Source organism: Caretta caretta, chromosome 3 (genome assembly GCF_965140235.1).
Source record: "Caretta caretta isolate rCarCar2 chromosome 3, rCarCar1.hap1, whole genome shotgun sequence".
In the NCBI taxonomy this organism is placed as follows: Eukaryota; Metazoa; Chordata; order Testudines; family Cheloniidae; genus Caretta; species Caretta caretta.
The window spans coordinates 130,347,407-130,364,477 of record NC_134208.1 but is presented as its reverse complement, the minus strand read 5'-3'; the positions used below and the strand labels follow the sequence as shown (position 1 = coordinate 130,364,477).

Below are 17,071 nucleotides of genomic sequence, written 5' to 3'. Positions count from 1 at the left end.
CTGAGGGGATGGGTTAGGGTTAGGGGATGGGTTAGTTCGGTGTACCCTGGTGCCACATCCTGGCAAAGTTGACTCTTGCCATTCATTATTCTGAGAATGTTGCAGGTTTTTCAGAAGAGACCCTACAGGTGCTGTCTGCAGTGCAGTCAAAGATCCCATGGCACGTCTTATCAAAAATAGATGTTTGTTTCTGGTCAGATTTCCCTTTCCCTGAACTTGTGTGGTGTGGTGTGCACAATTTGGCTGCTGCTCTCCACCTTGTGTGTGTGTAGGTGGGGGGCAGCTGCAATTCCAGATGTGCTGTGTCTGGTACTGTGTATAACTTTCAAGTACTCTGGGATGAATGGCACTATATAAATATAAAACTGATTTATTATATGCAAACATAACAGCACTATAGTATTCTCTGCAATCTGACCTGGTCTCTTTCTCTCATGTTATCTAGGTAGGTATTTACAACATTCCCGGGACTGTGGAATCAGAAAGCTAACTGCTCCATTCTGTGCCTTTCGGCCTACTGCTGGTGGCCTCCCTCCTTCTTATTGGGTGGCTCATTTCATTTTTAAAAATTTGCTGATGTAATCGTTTGCTGATGCACAAATCCCCAGAGAAAGAACTGTATGACCTCTCAGAGGCCACTGCTCCCAAACCCAGGCCCACAGGGTTGCCAACAAAGAGTATTACCGTCTGTGTTGCCAAGCTGCAAGATCAGGCAAGGAAACTGCACCTACTGAGATCCCTTAAACAAGGGCTACACCCACTGACTCAGCAGGATCAGCTGACTAGCAGCAGATTGTTGATTGGATGCCTTTTAGCACAAAACTTTCTGTTCTCGCCACACTCCCTGTCTGAGTAACTAGTTACTAGACCTGTTGCTGGCCAGACCTTTGAGACCAAGCTCCTGCCTCCTCACCAGGTGCTTGCTCCTCATTCCTGCTGTGATGCCTTGTTCCTGCTCCCATGCCCTAAACTCCAGTTATCGACTCTGACTCCGTTGTGACTTCTGGCTCTGACTCCGGTTTAGCTCTTGGAGTAGCTTCTAGCTCTGACTGTGGCCTGATCACTAGCACAACTCTGACTCCAGCACTGGTGTACCCTTGGTGAGGCGTCTGACTCCGACTCTGGCTGTGGCCCTTGGCTCAATTCATTACCATGACCCGGACTTTACTCTGGGCTCTGACCGTTCGGTCACAGCACCCACCTGATGGGCCCTGATGCAACAAGTGAGGAGCTCATTTTCAGCTGGGCCCCCTATCCTTAGCCAAGCGTTATGCTATGCTTATGGGCACAAGGACATTCAGGCATGATAACACTTCAGCTCTATGATTATTTAACTTTGGGGTGCTTGCAGATATAGCTTAGAACTGCACCAGTCTGTCTCTTCTGAAACAGGAGTTTGGGAGACTCACGCCCATAGAGACGGCTTCTTTGATGTGCTCAGTCATCTTTAAGCAGAGGACCACATAGTCTTTCTGAAACACATTTTTAATGAATCACAACTTTTCAGACTGTTCCCCAGCTAGTCACCAAAGGTAAGATGGCTGCTGACTTTTGCCTACTGTCATGTGATCCTTATGTTTAGCGTGACCAGATAGAAAGTGTGAAAGTTGGGACAGGGGTGGGGGGTAATAGGTGCCTATATAAGAAAAAAGCCCCAAATATCGGGACTGTCCCTATAAAATCGGGACATCTGGTCACCCTACTTATGTTGCACTGGGGGGAGGGCCTAATATTTCCCCCTTAGTAATGCTACTTTCCATGTCTATTAGTCATGTGAGGGTCTCAAACCACTATGCATACATTAAGGGAATTAATCCTCACAAGACCTAACACTGAGGTAGATAAACATTATTAACCCCATTTTACAGATTAGGAACCTGAGACTCAGAGGAGTTACCATATGATTTGCCAACCCTCACGTTGTAAATCCATGGCAGAACCAGAAATAGAACACAGGTCTCCTAAGTTTCCAGCCTGAGTGTTAAGCATGAGACCATCCTTCCTGTCCTCTCAATAAGCCATTTCTCTCAAAAATTGTGCAGACTTTCAGCCAATAACCAAAAGAATTAGTACCACTGACAACATCCTACTTGCAGTATACTACAGCCAGACAGTGACACAATTCCTGTTGAGATCAATGGGGAGTTTTCAGATTAAGGGCAGGACATGGCCCCATGGCTTGTTCAGGAACAAGACAATGAAGCCTTAGCACAACCCCCTGCTAGATCCTTGGATAGAATGTGCTAGTGAAGACTTCCAGTGTGTGGATTCTGGCATCAACTAACTGAAAACTCCTATCTCAGAACACATGCAATTTCACCGCTTCTCATGGGACTGCAGTGATCATAGACTCTGAAGAGAGCAATAGAAATACGATTGGAAAAAAATCTGTGTCTGTATGGCTGTCATTTTCAGTTTACTTCTCTAATGACACAGCTCTTGGTGAAAAATAAGGGAGAGTAAATCAACAAGATGGGTGTCCAACATTTCAGTGGCTGACTTACAAATGCTTCTGCTGCAAAATAATTTAGACTGGAAATTCTTAGTCTCTGCCTTCCCCTCTCAATAGGGAGCATAAAGGCACCGGCTGTGTGACAAGTAACAATGCTGGAAACACACCTTCAGTTTACCCTCCAAAAATGCTGTCAGCACAAAGACTCCTGTCACTGAAGCATAGTTTGTAAATATCAGTGCCTGCCTGTAACTGCCAGTCACCGGTGTGGCACGTTACCCTGCCCGTTGTGGAATACATGTGGTATGTTCTGATCTGGCATATCTCCCAGAGCAGTCTGGTTTTAGCTTTCCTTTTGCATTAAGATGGAGAAGATATTCTAGTCAGCTGGGTGGCTTAGTGGTTAAGGCATTGATTTTTCACATTTAGGAATAAGGTCTGAGGTCAGCTTGTGGTCCCAAGCAAAATGATGTTAAGGTTTCTGTTCAAGCAAGTGCAATATTTAGCAGACAATATTCCATGATTTGTTAAATTCTCCCCTTCCTTGCCACACGCAAGTTCAACACACTTCTCAGAATCTGAACAATGCTACCAAGGATATGATGTTAAATTGGTCCCTATTACCTCAAATGAACAGGGCAGTTCTGCCACAAAGTCTAGAGTTGGCACTGTGACCGACTACACTCAGTGACTGTCTTGTGTGTACAATAGAGGCCTTCTGTTTCCAGTGCCGCAGAATAGCTATACTTCTATACGAGCTCAACGACTACCCTAAAAAGATGGGGCTGATTCTCTTCCTATTGAAGTCAATGTGAATTTTGCTATTAATTTCAATGGGTGCAGGATAGGGCCCCATGTACTTAAATGTTTTTCACTGTTTCACCATGAACAGCAAACAGTGTGAATCCCAGGGCAGTTTGTGCAATACCTTGGAACACTAGGGCACAATGTTTTAATGTTCTCCTGCCCCCAATGTGGCCAGGTTATGTAGCGTTAGAGACTCAAATTGATGATGTGACTTCTGGCTCTGGCCTGATTTGGCCAAGGGCTTGCCCTCAGTGATGAGAACTGTTAAACCCCACCAGACAGGAAAGCTAGATTAGATGTAACCCTGGCCTCACTGACTTTCCGCATGCTATTGATCAGGAGCCATCATTAGACAGGCATCAGTTATGAGAGTGCCTGAGGCACATACAAGCGTGTTTCTCCCAGCCAGTGTCGCCGTCACCATGAATGAGATGCACTGAGATATGGCAGGGATTATTCAAGATAAAAATGGTTAGGAATAGCTATATAGCATTATACCATACCATTACAGTGTTGCACTTTATAACTGTGACATGAGATTCATTGCACTGCTTCTCTCTCTTTCACGCACTCACCCACATTCCTTTTCCAGCTTTATTCCAGGCTCTCACTGGTCTTCTCCTTCTTTGATGGTATTATTTATTGTTAGTATAGCACCCATATGTCTCAGACAAGATCAGGGCCCCATTGTGTTAGGTGCTGTACCAACATGTACCAAGAGACAGTCTCCAGCCAAAGAGTTTATGATCTAAATAGACAAACTTGACAACAGTTAGATTGCAGGTGCGCTGAGACCTCAGCTTATCAGTCAGACCAATACGGACTGACTGTCTGTATCCACCCGTTGTCTCCTGTCTTATAACGTAAACTCTTTGGGACAGAGACTGTCGTTTTATTGTGCTTGTACAGCACCTAGCACAATGGGGTGCTGGTCCAAGACTGGGGCTTCTAGGCTACAGCAATACAAACAAATAAATAAATAAACTAGCTCTTTATAAAAATGAACACAAGCTTATTTTTAAATGGCTCTATTCTCCTCTCAATATATGGCTAAAAGTCTTATTTCCCCATCCAATGCATGTGCACAAATCCAACTGATTTCAGGGTCTGCAGCCCTCTATTTGGTTTTCAAAAGAAGGACCTGCCCAATCAGAATCCCTTTGGAAATCTGCATTTCTTCTCTCATGTATGCTGGGAGAAGGAGTAGGAGGGGTGAGACTATGTCAAATGAACCCCCAACCTCATCAATCTTCCCTTATATAACATTAGCGCTCGAACATTTACTGCAGTCCCTGCCCCTCGGTTGCATTAAACGCTCGCCCTCAGGCCCCCAGTTGGCTATACATGTGTTTTTTGTGTACATAAACACTTAACAAATATGGAATCTTAACCTATTTCACTGAAGAGTGGCTTCGCTTTTTATTGGGAAAATCTGTAATTCGGCTGGTGCCATCCTTTGCAGGTGTCAATGACCATTTTGTTTTTCTTTCTGCTTATCTTTTTCACCGCAAAGTCAGGAAGAAAAGCATTTTCAGCAAGACATCCTTCCTTGCTGTTTTTCGTGCATAGACTTTAATCACTGCCTGCCTGGAAAAGGGAAAGAGCTTTTCTGAGACTGTTCTACAGCAGTTTTGAAGGATTTTTTCCTCTCTTCCTACTCATTAAAGCACAATCATTGACTAATTCAGGGTCCCCGTGGGCAAAGCCTGTTTGTAATGTCAATTACCTCGAGTTTATGAGTTAAAAGCTGCTGCCAGTGCTCTGGAAACAGGAGTCCTTCATTTAGCTCTCATTGGCATATGCTGCAGTTCATTCAGCCAAGAGGAAATGGGAATTAAAGGCCCGATCCTGCTCCAACTGAAGTCAATGGCAAAGCTCCCAATGAGAACAATAGCAGTAGGATAAGACCTTAAAGTGTGTGTGTGGGGGAGGAGGGGAAGGAGGGAGGGTGTCCATTTTTAAAGTGTAGTTGTTCCCCTCTCTTCGTCTACCCCAGAATGAATGATGATAATTAATGCAAGAGTTTCTGTTTGGTGCACTTCCGTCAATTGTTCCCCAACCCTTATTTTTCTTGGTATTCAGAAAAGGCAGTTAATGGCCATTTGTTTAGTTTAACATCAGAGTGTGTCTATAATTACTTAATGGGTTCCTGAAATACATAAAAAAAGGATGACTTTATCATCAGGGAAAGCATGGGGACTGGAGAGAGGCTCTCTGTAGTCCTGCCGGTTCTGACCTTTTGTGGTTGAAGTGAGGAGGGTGGTTTGAAATCCTGGTGGCATCCTCGGCTGGTGTAAATCAGCTGACTTAGAGAGAGCAACACTGATTTCCAGCAGCTAAGGATCTGGCTCAGATATCTGGTGCCCACTTTCCCAAGCCCTACTCTAGGAATTAAAGTGGTTCTCATTGCCATTAAAGTCTTTGAGCCAGACTTTTCTTTAATGGAACTTGCTTTAATACAACAATACTGTTGTGATGTTGCACTCCATATGTTTATGGAAATATGCTTATGAGTGTAAATAATAATGTAACTGGAATATGCTTTATGGAAAAGGTCTCTTGTAAGGTACCATTACAAAGCTTATAATCTACTGAGTGTGTTCATGCTATTTGTATGAATGTATAATTATTGTATCTGAAGCTAGAAATATGAAGTATTACTCTGAAGTCCTATTGTAACTATGCAAAGTGTGGGCCATTAATAGTGGCTTGGAATCTTGATGGCTCCCATTAATTAGGACAATTGGTTGTAAATGGCTCTGTTTACTTGTAAACCTTCCTGTATATGTGGGTGCCAGCCAGTGAGTAAAGAAGTCTCACAGAATATGTGAACATGTCACATAATACTGGAATCCATTTTAAGCCTGGTGCTTTTCCATTTAGAAGGAAGGGTGTGAACCCAGAGAAAGACAAAGGATTCACGCCTTGTGCTAAAGATATAAAAGGGGGGTGGAACAGAACAAAGGGGGCTCCCAGTCATGAGATATCCCCTACTTACCACCTGAGCTGGAACTCACAAGGACTGTAACAGGGGAAAGGATTGGGCCCAGGCTAAGAAAGAGTCTAGTCTGTGAAAGAACTTTATTGGAACATCTCTGAGGGTGAGATTTACCTGTATTCAGTTTCTTAAATGTATTAGGCTTAGACTTGCGTGTTTTGTTTTATTTTGCTTGATAACTTACTTTGTTCTGTCTGTTATCACTTGAAACCACTTAAATCCTACTTTTTATACTTAATAAAATCACTTTTGTTTATTAACAAACCCAGAGTAAGTGATTAATACCTGGGGGGGGGGGGGCAAACAGCTGTGCATATCTCTCTATCAGTGTTATAGAGGGCAGACAGTTTGAGTTTACCCTGTATAAGCTTTATACAGAGTAAAATGGATTTATTTGGGATTTGGATCCCATTGGGAATTGGGTGTCTGGGTGCTGGAAATAAGTAACTTGCTGAGCAGTTTTTGGTTAAAGCCTGCAGCTTTGGGGGCGTGGACCAGACCAGGGTCTGTGTTGTAGCAGGCTAGTGTGTCTGGCTCAACAAGGCTGTGTTCTAGAGTCCCAAGCTGGCAGTGGAAAACGGGCTCAGAGGTAATTCCAGCACATCAGGTGACAGTCCCAAGGGGGTCTCTGTGTCCAAAGCTGTCACAGTGCCATAGTTGGCAGGATCTGTGAACAGCTGTTTGCTTTGAAACACTGGTAATGATTTTAAGTGAGTTTTGAGTGTGGTGGCTGGAGAACAGACAAAGTGGTTACTGGTTTGTTATTTTCTTTTTGCTTATTTTGGGTAAGAAAAATGGAGGCAGAAAATTAGCAAAATAGGTGAGAGTGAAGCTCAAAAGAAGCTAGAACTGCACAGGTTGCAAATTGCTAAGAAGGAAAGAGGGAGCCAGCAAGCCCTGGACTTAAAAAACAAAGAACTTGAGGCCCAGAAACAGGCTCAAATTGAACCACAAAAGGCTGCCCACCAGCAAACCTTGGACTTAAAAGACAAAGAAATTGAGGCCCAGGGACAAGCACAGATTGAGACTCAAAAGCATGAACTGGCTGTAATGGAGTGGAAGAGGTGCACAGAGACGTGTATCCTGAAGGTGGAAGTTGGGGTCCTGGTAACTGCTGTGGTGGGAACAGACCCCAAGGACTCTGTAGCTGGAAGCAAGCCCAACCTGAGGGAAAGCAGGGGGATTTTGCCGGCCAGTGAAGGGTCTGTCATAGCTGGTAGCTGTGAGCCCACAACTAGATCAGGGTCACATTCCCTTTTGGAGGACATAGGAGTGTCTGCCTCAAAGGGAAGCCCAGAGAGGGAAGTCCAGGCGGAAGGTGAGGGGGGACAGGAGGGTCTGCCCACCTTTTGTAGGAAGGCTTTTCCCCAGGAGGAGAGTGAAGGATCTGCATCTGAAATGCCAGACCCCTCACCTGTGGATCAGGTTTTAAGGGAAGACTGGGGATCAGATCTCCTGGAGGGGAGAGTCCACCTAGCTGACCTTTTGGAAACAGAGAGTGGGGTGGCCGAGGGGGTTTTACCAGTCCAAGGCACTCCATTAAAAGATGTTGTTCCCGCTATGCTTGTAAGCGATAAAACTCTCTTTTCAAGGCAGCAGGAAGAAAAACTTTGCATTTGGGAAGCTTCGCAAGCGAGTGGGGCCCAATACAAAGAGAGTCCAGAGGGAGGGGCCGAGGGCAGGCATGGTTGTAGAGCACCCGTTCCTCGCCAAATCCTCAAGCACATGCCTGAATTGAGAGCCTGCTCCAAAAAGGCAGAAGAACCTGTGTCTGAGCACCTACCATGGTACACAAAGGGACTGGGAAATGCAGTGGACACTGGGCAAGCCAGGCTGTGTGAACAAAGTCTGTCCGTGATTCATAGATTCTAAGGTCAGAAGGGACCATCATGATCATCTAGTCCGACCTCCTGCACAACGCAGGCCACAGAATCTCACCCACCCACTCCTGCGATAAACCTCTCCCCTATGTCTGAGCTACTGAAGTCCTCAAATCATGGTTTAAAGACTTCAAGGCAGTGGTGAGCTGGAGCCAGTTGGCTAGAACCGGTTGTTAAATTTAGAAGCCCTTTTAGAACCAGTTGTTCCGCGAGGGAGAACCAGTTCTAAAAGGGCTTCTAAATTTAACTGGCCAAAAGTGATGCCTTAGGCGCCGACTCCATGGGTGCTCCAGCCCTGGAGCACCCAAGGGGAAAATTTGGTGGGTGCAGAGCACCATCGGCAGCTCTCCGCCCCACCCCCAGCCCCAGCTCGCTTCCGGTCCGCCTCCGCCTCCTCCCCTGAACGCGCCGCCCCACCCTGCTTCTCTGCCCCCCTGTCCCCCTCCGGCTTCCTGCGAATCAGCTGTTCGCACGGGAAGCCGGGCCAGGCTGAGAAGCAAGCGACGGCTTCCCACTCAGGCCCAGGGAGGCGGAGGTGAGCTGGGGCGCGAGGAGGGCCGCCCGTGCGGCAGCAGATAACCCGGGGGGGGGGGAGGGGGCGTGCAGAGGAACCGCTCCCCGCCCCAGCTCACCTCCGCCACCCTTGGCCTGAGCGGGAAGCCGCAGCCTGCTTTTTAGCCCTCCCAGGCTTCCTGCTGAACAGCTGATTTGCAGGAAGCCGGGGGAGGGGGGTGCAGAGAAGCAGAGCGGGGTGATGGGTTCAGGGGAGGAGGCGGAGTGGAGGTGAGCTGGGGCCGGGCTGAGGGAGCTGCCTGTGGGTGCTCTGCACCCACCAAATTTTCCCCATGGGTGCTCTAGCCCAGGATCACCCAGGGAGTCGGCACCTAAGGTGCCACTTTTGATGTGATCAGTGGGGGAGCGGCTGCTCCCCTGCTCCCCCCCAGCTATGCTCCCCCGCCCCTAGGAGCCAGAGGGACTTGCCGGATGCTTCCTGGGAGCTGCCCCAGGTAAGCACCGCCGGGACTCCCCACCTTGCCCCCCAGCAGGTGCCTCTGGCTCTTAGGGGTGGGGTGGGCACCCACTACGGTGGCCCACGAGACCCTCCTGCCCGGTTCTGGGGGCAGTCAGGGGACAGGGGAGGGGGGTGGATGGGGCAGGGATCTTGGAGGGGGGCTTAAAGGAACTCAGGGGGTTGGATGGGGCAGGAGTCCTGGGGGGTGGGAGTGGGCAACGATCCCCTCGTGGAGTGAGGAGGGAACCCGTTGTTAAGATTTTGGCAGCTCATCACTGCTTCAAGGTGCAGAGAATCCTCCAGCAAGTGACCCGTGCCCCACGCTGCAGAGGAAGGAGAAAAACCCCCAGGGCCTCTTCCAATCTGCCCTGGAGGAAAATTCCTTCCTGACTCCAAATATGGCAATCAGCTGAATGCTGAGCATATGGGCAAGACTCACCAGCCAGATATCGTCATCCTGTGATCAACCAAAAAGAAAAGGAGTACTTGTGGCACCTTAGAGACTAATCAATTTATTTGAGCATATGCTCAAATAAATTGGTTAGTCTCTAAGGTGCCACAAGTACTCCTTTTCTTTTTGCGAATACAGACTAACACGGCTGTTCCTCTGAAACCTGTGATCAACCAATACTCCAAGGTCCTTCTCCTCCTCTGTTACTTATAATTGATGCGTCCCCAGTTTATAACTAAAATTCTTGTTATTAATCCCTAAATGCATGACCTTACACTTCTCATCCTGTTACTATTACTCCAGTTTACAAGGTCATCCAGATCCTCCTGTATGATATCCCGGTCCTTCTCTAAATTGGCAATAACTCCCAGCTTTGTATCATCCGCAAACTTTATTAGCACACTCCCACTTTTTGTGCCGAGGTCAGTAATAGAAAGATTAAATAAGATTGGTCCCATAAACCGATCCCTGAGGAACTCCACTGGTAACCTCCCTCCAGCCTGACAGTTCACCTTTCAGTATGACCCGCTGTAGTCTCCCTGTTGGCTGTTACTCTTGTGTCTTTTGCTGCTTCATCTATGGGTCAAGACAAAGGAGTTGATGTTAATAACAAATGCTTTGAAGATGTGTGACATACCTGATTTGTGAAAAAAACTTTTGTACACGCTCGTGGTGGTAACAAGACAGTACCACAAACTTGATGCTTCTCAGCTAATACCTGTAAACAGGCTTAGAGCTTGGCACAGCAGCAAAAGCATAACAGTCATACACTGCTGTGTGGAAGAGGAAACTGAGGCACACCGCCTCATGGGATTGGTGGTTAAATGCCAAGACACCTACACTTTAACAGATATTGCTGCCTGCATTCTGTTAGCAATACTACACCCCAACCTGTTTTCAGGCACGTAGGAACCCAGAACTTTGCTAGAACACCTACGAATGACATCATAGGGTTTGAAGGTACTGGAAGGGTATGTAACGGTACATGACATTTTTGTGTAGCAAAGTTCCCAGCAGTGTCCTTCACCCAACACACTACATTTCGCTTTCTTGAATGCCCTAGTGTCTGAATCATTCAATGTCCCTTCTGTATGTGTACATATTCCCCACTGTTTCTGTGCACATTTAGTTTGTGCATATATTTTATTTATATGCTTATACCACTTTGTTATGTTAGCAACAACAACTTCCAAACTGCATCGAACACGAAAGCCCAGGGAGTGCTGTCAGCAAAATGAAGCTAATGAAGGCCCAGTTATGACATTTTGCACATCACATATCTTCCCTGTCACTGGAGTGTGTGGAACTTTGATGGGGCGAAAGAAATCGATGGCTTCCATGTTTGAACACCAAACTACTTTAATCTCATGTCTAAGGTGATGACATAATAAGGTAGATTTTCTTCCTGGCGTGCAGGGCACTATATGCAATCACAGCTTCTGTTAATGTGTGTATGTGTTGTATGTAATTCTTCCATGATGAGAATGCCTTTGAAAACCTCATCAATAATACCTTAACTTAAATCCGAAAGAACGGACAATCCCAAATTGCATAATATGTTCAAGCAGCGACACCTGAAAAGTGCAGGATTTTATTCATGTGATGGACAATACCCTCACCCCAGGAATAATAATAATAATTAATAATGCTTTGCGCTTCTATATCACCTTCCATCTGAGGATCTCAAATTTCTTTACAAACTTGAAGCTACCCTCCCAACAACCCCTGTGAAGCATGCAAGTATTGTCGTTCCTCTTTGGACAAGGAAATTGAAGCACAGAGAGAAAAGGGGACACCTAAAGTTGGGCTCCTAGTGTGGCATTTTCAAAAGTGCCTAAGAAAGCTGAAAGTCAAGTGGCCGTTTGCTCCTAATTCCCCTAGGCACCTTTGAAAATTCCATTCATAAATCCATATTCGGGCAGCTAAGTAAGTGGCTTGATTTTCAGAGATCATGAGCACCCTCAGCTCCAGTGAAGGAGGTTCACTCATTCCTGCTTCCATAATGCACATTTCCTGTAAAATCCCTCTGGACAGGATGATACCTTTTTAATTTTTTTAACCTTCTTGTTGACATGACTATCCATGATTTCCAGAAAGTCACTGCCGTGATATGTGGGGTGCATTACAGTTATGATCAATGCACATTTTAAAGATCTTTGTGAAATATATATAAACGTCATGACATCAGTTGTTTCTGTGGTCAAGTACTGAGGACACAGTACTTTCGGCACACCAGAGTTCTGTCCCTAGACTTTTGCTTTCCTTTAAATCCGAATGCTACTGAACCCTGGATATTAAACAATGGCACATCAACAATGAAGACTGCTTGCTGAAGATGCAGTAACTGCATTGTAAAGTTAATGAATACCTCACTAGTCCTTCATGGCATTTAATATTTTAGTTCCAGACAAAAGACTTTATGGAAGAGTTCAGTCTAAAAATATGTGTTAGTGAAGTCTACTTCAACAACAACAAAGACAATTCCTTTACTAAAGTTCTATGTATTAAGAAAAACAAGGCAAAACAAAACAAAAGACCACCCCATGTACACACATTTTAAAAATTCTAGTTAAAGGAACTGATTGGTTTGCAAGTGCCTTAAAATCCTCCTTCATTCTCACTCAGTTTATGTCATCTACCCAAACTTAACTTTACCCACTTGCTTTGTTCTGCAATAAAAACACACTACTGAATGCACACTGTTGATTTCATATATTGTTTATTAAATTTGTATAAAATTTGTTTTTAAGGAATGTAATCCCAGAATACATCAAGCTCGTTAGAGTTGTGTACATTTGCTCATAATGTTTGTAGAGTAGAAGATTAGTTGTATGATTAGAACTGGAATGATTGGTCTGTTTCACATTATTGAATGTGCTGATTGCATGGTGATGTAGGGTTATCTAAGCGTTTGCTTACCCTGCAAGTTTTGATCTTTAACTATTTTGTATAGCAACAGCTCCAATGTTTTCTAGAATCAGCATGTAGAAATTTATCAATGGCATGACAGAAGGCCTGTATGACCTACTGCAGTGGATATGGCAAAAACAGCCTTAGTTATTAGTAGACCGTATTCCAGTTGGTCTAGAATTAAATAATAGTGGATATTTTTATCCCACCAGATCATATTTTGATGGGGAGCCATGTGGTCTGGTGCTTACAAGAATGGACTATGAGCCACAAAGTATCTTGAATTGCTGTAATCCCATCTGAGCCACTGGCTTGTTGGGTGCTCTTGGGCGAGACACTTGATCTCCTGTCAGCTCAATTTTAGGCAACAAGCAGCAGGCGTCTCCACTGAAAACCAAATGCTGCAGCATCTGAACTGAGCTTTCTAGAATAAAATGAATAACAAATCTGCATTATTCTCACTCTTGGAAATTGATATTTTCTGACATTTTTCTACCTTTCCCTTCCTTTTTTTTCCCAGAAAAACCTTGCTAGATTATTATTAAATTTATTGTCATTAGTACATTAATCAATTATCATTAGTAGTAATATTGTAGGTTTAAAAGAGTTGACAAGGAAAAATCCATTTTTAATGGTGATAGGCTCAAGTCACAAAATTAGATTCCAGGTTTTAATGGCCCATTGTTGTGATTCCACAGTTTTGTTTCAGGACCAGTTCTCTTTAGTCCTTCTTCTAGCTCAATATGGAGTCAGTTTTTCAAGTCATTCTCTGGGGAACACCTGAGTGCTCTCTTTAGTTATTTACCATATAGTATTAGGATATCCTGGAGAAAATGTTTTGTCGTGCCTTGTAGGATAAGATTATTCCAAGGTTTTGGGGGTTTTTTAGACAGTTTAAATGTTTGCATCTTAGAGTATGTCTGCACCGCACAGACAAACCCACAGAACTGAGTCGCAGAGTTAGACTCTCGAGTCTTGGGCTGTGGGGCTTAAAATAGCAGTGTAGATGTTCCTTCATGGGCTGAAGCCTGAGCTCCAAGACCCTCCCCCTTTGCCCAGTTTCAGAGTCCAGGCTCCCGCCTGAACCTGAATGTCTACACTGCTATTTTTAGCCCCACAGCCTGAGCCCCATGAACCCAAGTCAATTGACCTGGGCTCTGAGACTCGGCACCATGCGTTTTTCTTCACAATGTAGACGTACCCCGAAGGGATAAAATTTCCAAACTTGGGTTAGGTATCTAAATCCATATTTAGACATATACAAGTGGCTTGATTTTCAGAGATGCCGAGCACTCACAGCCCCAGTGAAATCAGGGTTAAAGGAACCATTAGTCTGATCCATTACGCCAGTTCCTATGTTCACCATAGAATCCCTCTGAGCTATGTGCGCCAACCTCTGTGTGGAGGATGGAGAGGCGATCGTAATTCAGGTGTCAGTTTCATACTATCAACCAACAGAGAATGCCCTAGAAATGCTACAACATCTTTTGCAAAACTGCACTTGGCTGCATTCAACTTTATGCCAGCTTGTTAGAGTCAGGTTGGCATCTGGTCCAGAATAGTATTATGCTCAGGAAGGGTCCTTGCAAAGATCAGAATGTCACCCAAATAGCAAAATGCACCCTGGATATTATCAAGGAGCTGAGAGATCACCCTCTGAAATACCTCAGGAGCAGAAACTAACCCAAAGGGGAGTCATTGATAGCAGTACCTCCCAAATGGCTAGCTGAAAGTCAGTAAAAACAGAGAACTTTCTGCCACAGGTATTTGCCAATAACCGGATCGGTAATCCAACACACAGAAAAGCTGGGCTCCACTTACCTGGCATGTCACCTCTTTGAAGGTTGGCAACTGAAACTGCTCACATTTCACATATTTATTCAGTGCTCTAAAATCTGTGCACAGCCAAATGTCACCATTCGTCTTGTGTATGATCAGTGGGCGGGGGGAGAGCTCCAATATGTAGGCCCTTCCACCACCCAGATGATACCATTATCCACCCAATGATACTCTTCCACCACCCAAATGATACCAGTTCTTCTTGGATCTTATCCACTGATGCAGGAGGTACACAACAGGCAGACAGTGCAAAGAGTTTGGTGTTTGAATCCAATTGCAGAGAGTATACACATTTCATGTGCAGACACCATCACCATTAAATAAATAATGGTGTCTCCGAATGATCTGTTGACATAATCACATCTGAGGTATCTGGTGTGAATTCATGCATAATATCAAGCTGTAAGCACAGATTGTAGGACAATAATGGAACAGCATTCGCAGCGGCACCTTTAACAATGTCAAACTTTGTAGTCAAGGCTATGCCTTTGTAGAGCAAAGAGCATACAGCTTCACCCACTGTCTGCAAAGCTTACAAATTCCAATCTTGTATAATCACTGCAGCTGGGCAAATGTCCAGATTATGAACAAACCCAGAAGGGAGAACGTTACCCTCAGCACATGTATCTACCATGCATTTCAGCAGTGTACCATTAATGTCTACGATACAGGATACCAGTTCCAGCATCTCGCCACATGAGACTATTGTACTAAAGGAAACATCAGCATCTAAGGGTAATCTCATGCGGCTCCACATTTAAAGGCTTAACATTCAGGCCTCTCATCATGGTGAACCAGTGTACTGTGGCCCACTAACTTCAAGGGTTCTTCCTTCCCACAAGCTTGGTACCTTACAGTTCTAGTTGGGTAGACAGTGACCCAAACTACCACAGCGGAAAGAGTGAGGAGCTGGCAACTTTTGCTGCTGAGGCTGTAGAGCGGGAGTAGGTTGTGTCACGTGACTCTGGGTGATGGAAGCAGGAGCAGTAATTGACAGTGTAAGTGTAGCTACAAAGGTAGCAGCAGTCTGGGATACAGAACCCCTTTCAGCCGAGCCCTCGCAAATGCCTCACTCTTAGCAACCGCGGCACCCGAAGTTAGAGTTCTAGCAACTTCAGCCAGTAACCGTTCGCCCAGGTGGTCATTGGCTATGCCAGTCACAAAAACATCCCTGAGCATGATCATCATTCCATCCCCAAATTCACAGTCCTGGGCCAGCTGCTGAAAACGACATGCAAACTCATGGCTTTGTTGGACTGATGGCAAGCTTGAAAAAATGTTTTCCTCTTAAGCAGAAGAGAAACTCCAGTCCCAAAATACTTGATGAGGTGCTGCACAGCTCCAACAAAGAAGGACTTGGGCTACTGAAGGCCATCACAAATATCAATGCCATCACAGCCCAAGCAGTTCAGCAGCAAGGGTAACCTAGCAGCATCAGAGAGTTGCATGATCTGTACATATTTCTGAAAATTCTGAATCAAATATTGTCAGTCAACAGCTGAAGGATATGAAGTCAGCATGGGGTACAGAATCGAAGCACTCATTGCTATAATGTTACACTCCAATGCCTCCCAGAACAGCAATCCCAAAACACAAGGAAATTCAAAGGCAGAAATGCAGGTAGGTGGTCAATCAAAACGTGTAATAACCATGAACCAGTTAAATCAGCAACAGACTGAACAAAACAGTCCAAATGGCAGGTATGTAAAAGCACACCCTGAGTAACTGCAAACACCCAACCCTGTGTACACATACACACAGGAACTGGACCACTGAGTTCAGGGAGCAGGAACCAGGAAGGAACAGGGAGCAGGAAGCAATAATCAGGAATGCAACACACATACCAGTCATCACAGAAAGAAAGGTAGCCACATTTCTGAAACCTCTAAAGTGGTATCTTGTAACACTAGATAATTAACTTCTCTTTTGGGGGATTTTTATGTTTCTCATAATTTCTATACTTACATTTTGCAGAGATGGTCTCTCTCTCTCAGGTTAAACATGTTCACAACCCCCATAAACAAACAAACAAACAAACAGGCTCTCTCTGGATAGTCAGGTTGGGTTAATTGAACCAATTCACAAACTCCAGTTGCTTTCCAGGGAATAAAATAACATTAGATTAACTAGTCAGTATGTTCCTTTCGTTCCATATGGCTGGCTACTCTCAGCTACACAGAGGAACAGCTGAACAAACCCCGGATTGACAAACTGCAACTAACTGTATTGTGGCTTGCCATTTCCGACAGGGTGCGAAGGGGTTAGAACGACATCCTCCTACACGTGTAATTATGTCGCTGTGAGTGGTGGCGAAGCTGGTGTGTTAGGGTGTTGTGCACACACCACTTTGTGTGCAAGTAGTTCGCTTCCACACACAAACTTCCTCCTTTGTGAATAGAAGAGAGGGGAGAGGCAGGACTGATTAGCTGCCTCTCGCAGCCCCTGTGTGGAGCAGTTGTCATAGTGGCATGTGGCTGCAGAGACCTGCAGGCCAGGGGGCAAAGCAGACATTTGCAAGCTGTGACTTACAGCAAGCTCTAGTTTTTGTATTATTTAATGCTTGAATAAAAATAATATCCTTGTTAAGTACAACTGGGGAGGGGGAGGGAAGTGGAGAGTTGAGGCAGGGCCATGAAAATACTCATCATCCTCCTAGCAATCAGAAATTAATCCATTAAAAAGTGACTGCAACCTGGGGCTGCCAGAGCAGTGCAAAATGGCC

At 45.1% G+C, this 17,071-nt stretch overlaps 1 long non-coding RNA gene across 2 annotated transcripts in view; it reads right to left on the bottom strand.

Moving 5' to 3' along the window:
• LOC142071589 (uncharacterized) overlaps positions 1-16,545 on the bottom strand; it is a 53,013-nt gene extending 36,468 nt beyond the window's left edge. For both annotated transcript variants that reach the window (XR_012667712.1, XR_012667711.1), the window contains exon 1: positions 16,315-16,545. This is a non-coding gene — a long non-coding RNA (uncharacterized LOC142071589). The remainder of the gene's footprint in view (positions 1-16,314) is intronic.
• Positions 16,546-17,071: the final 526 nt, after the last annotated feature.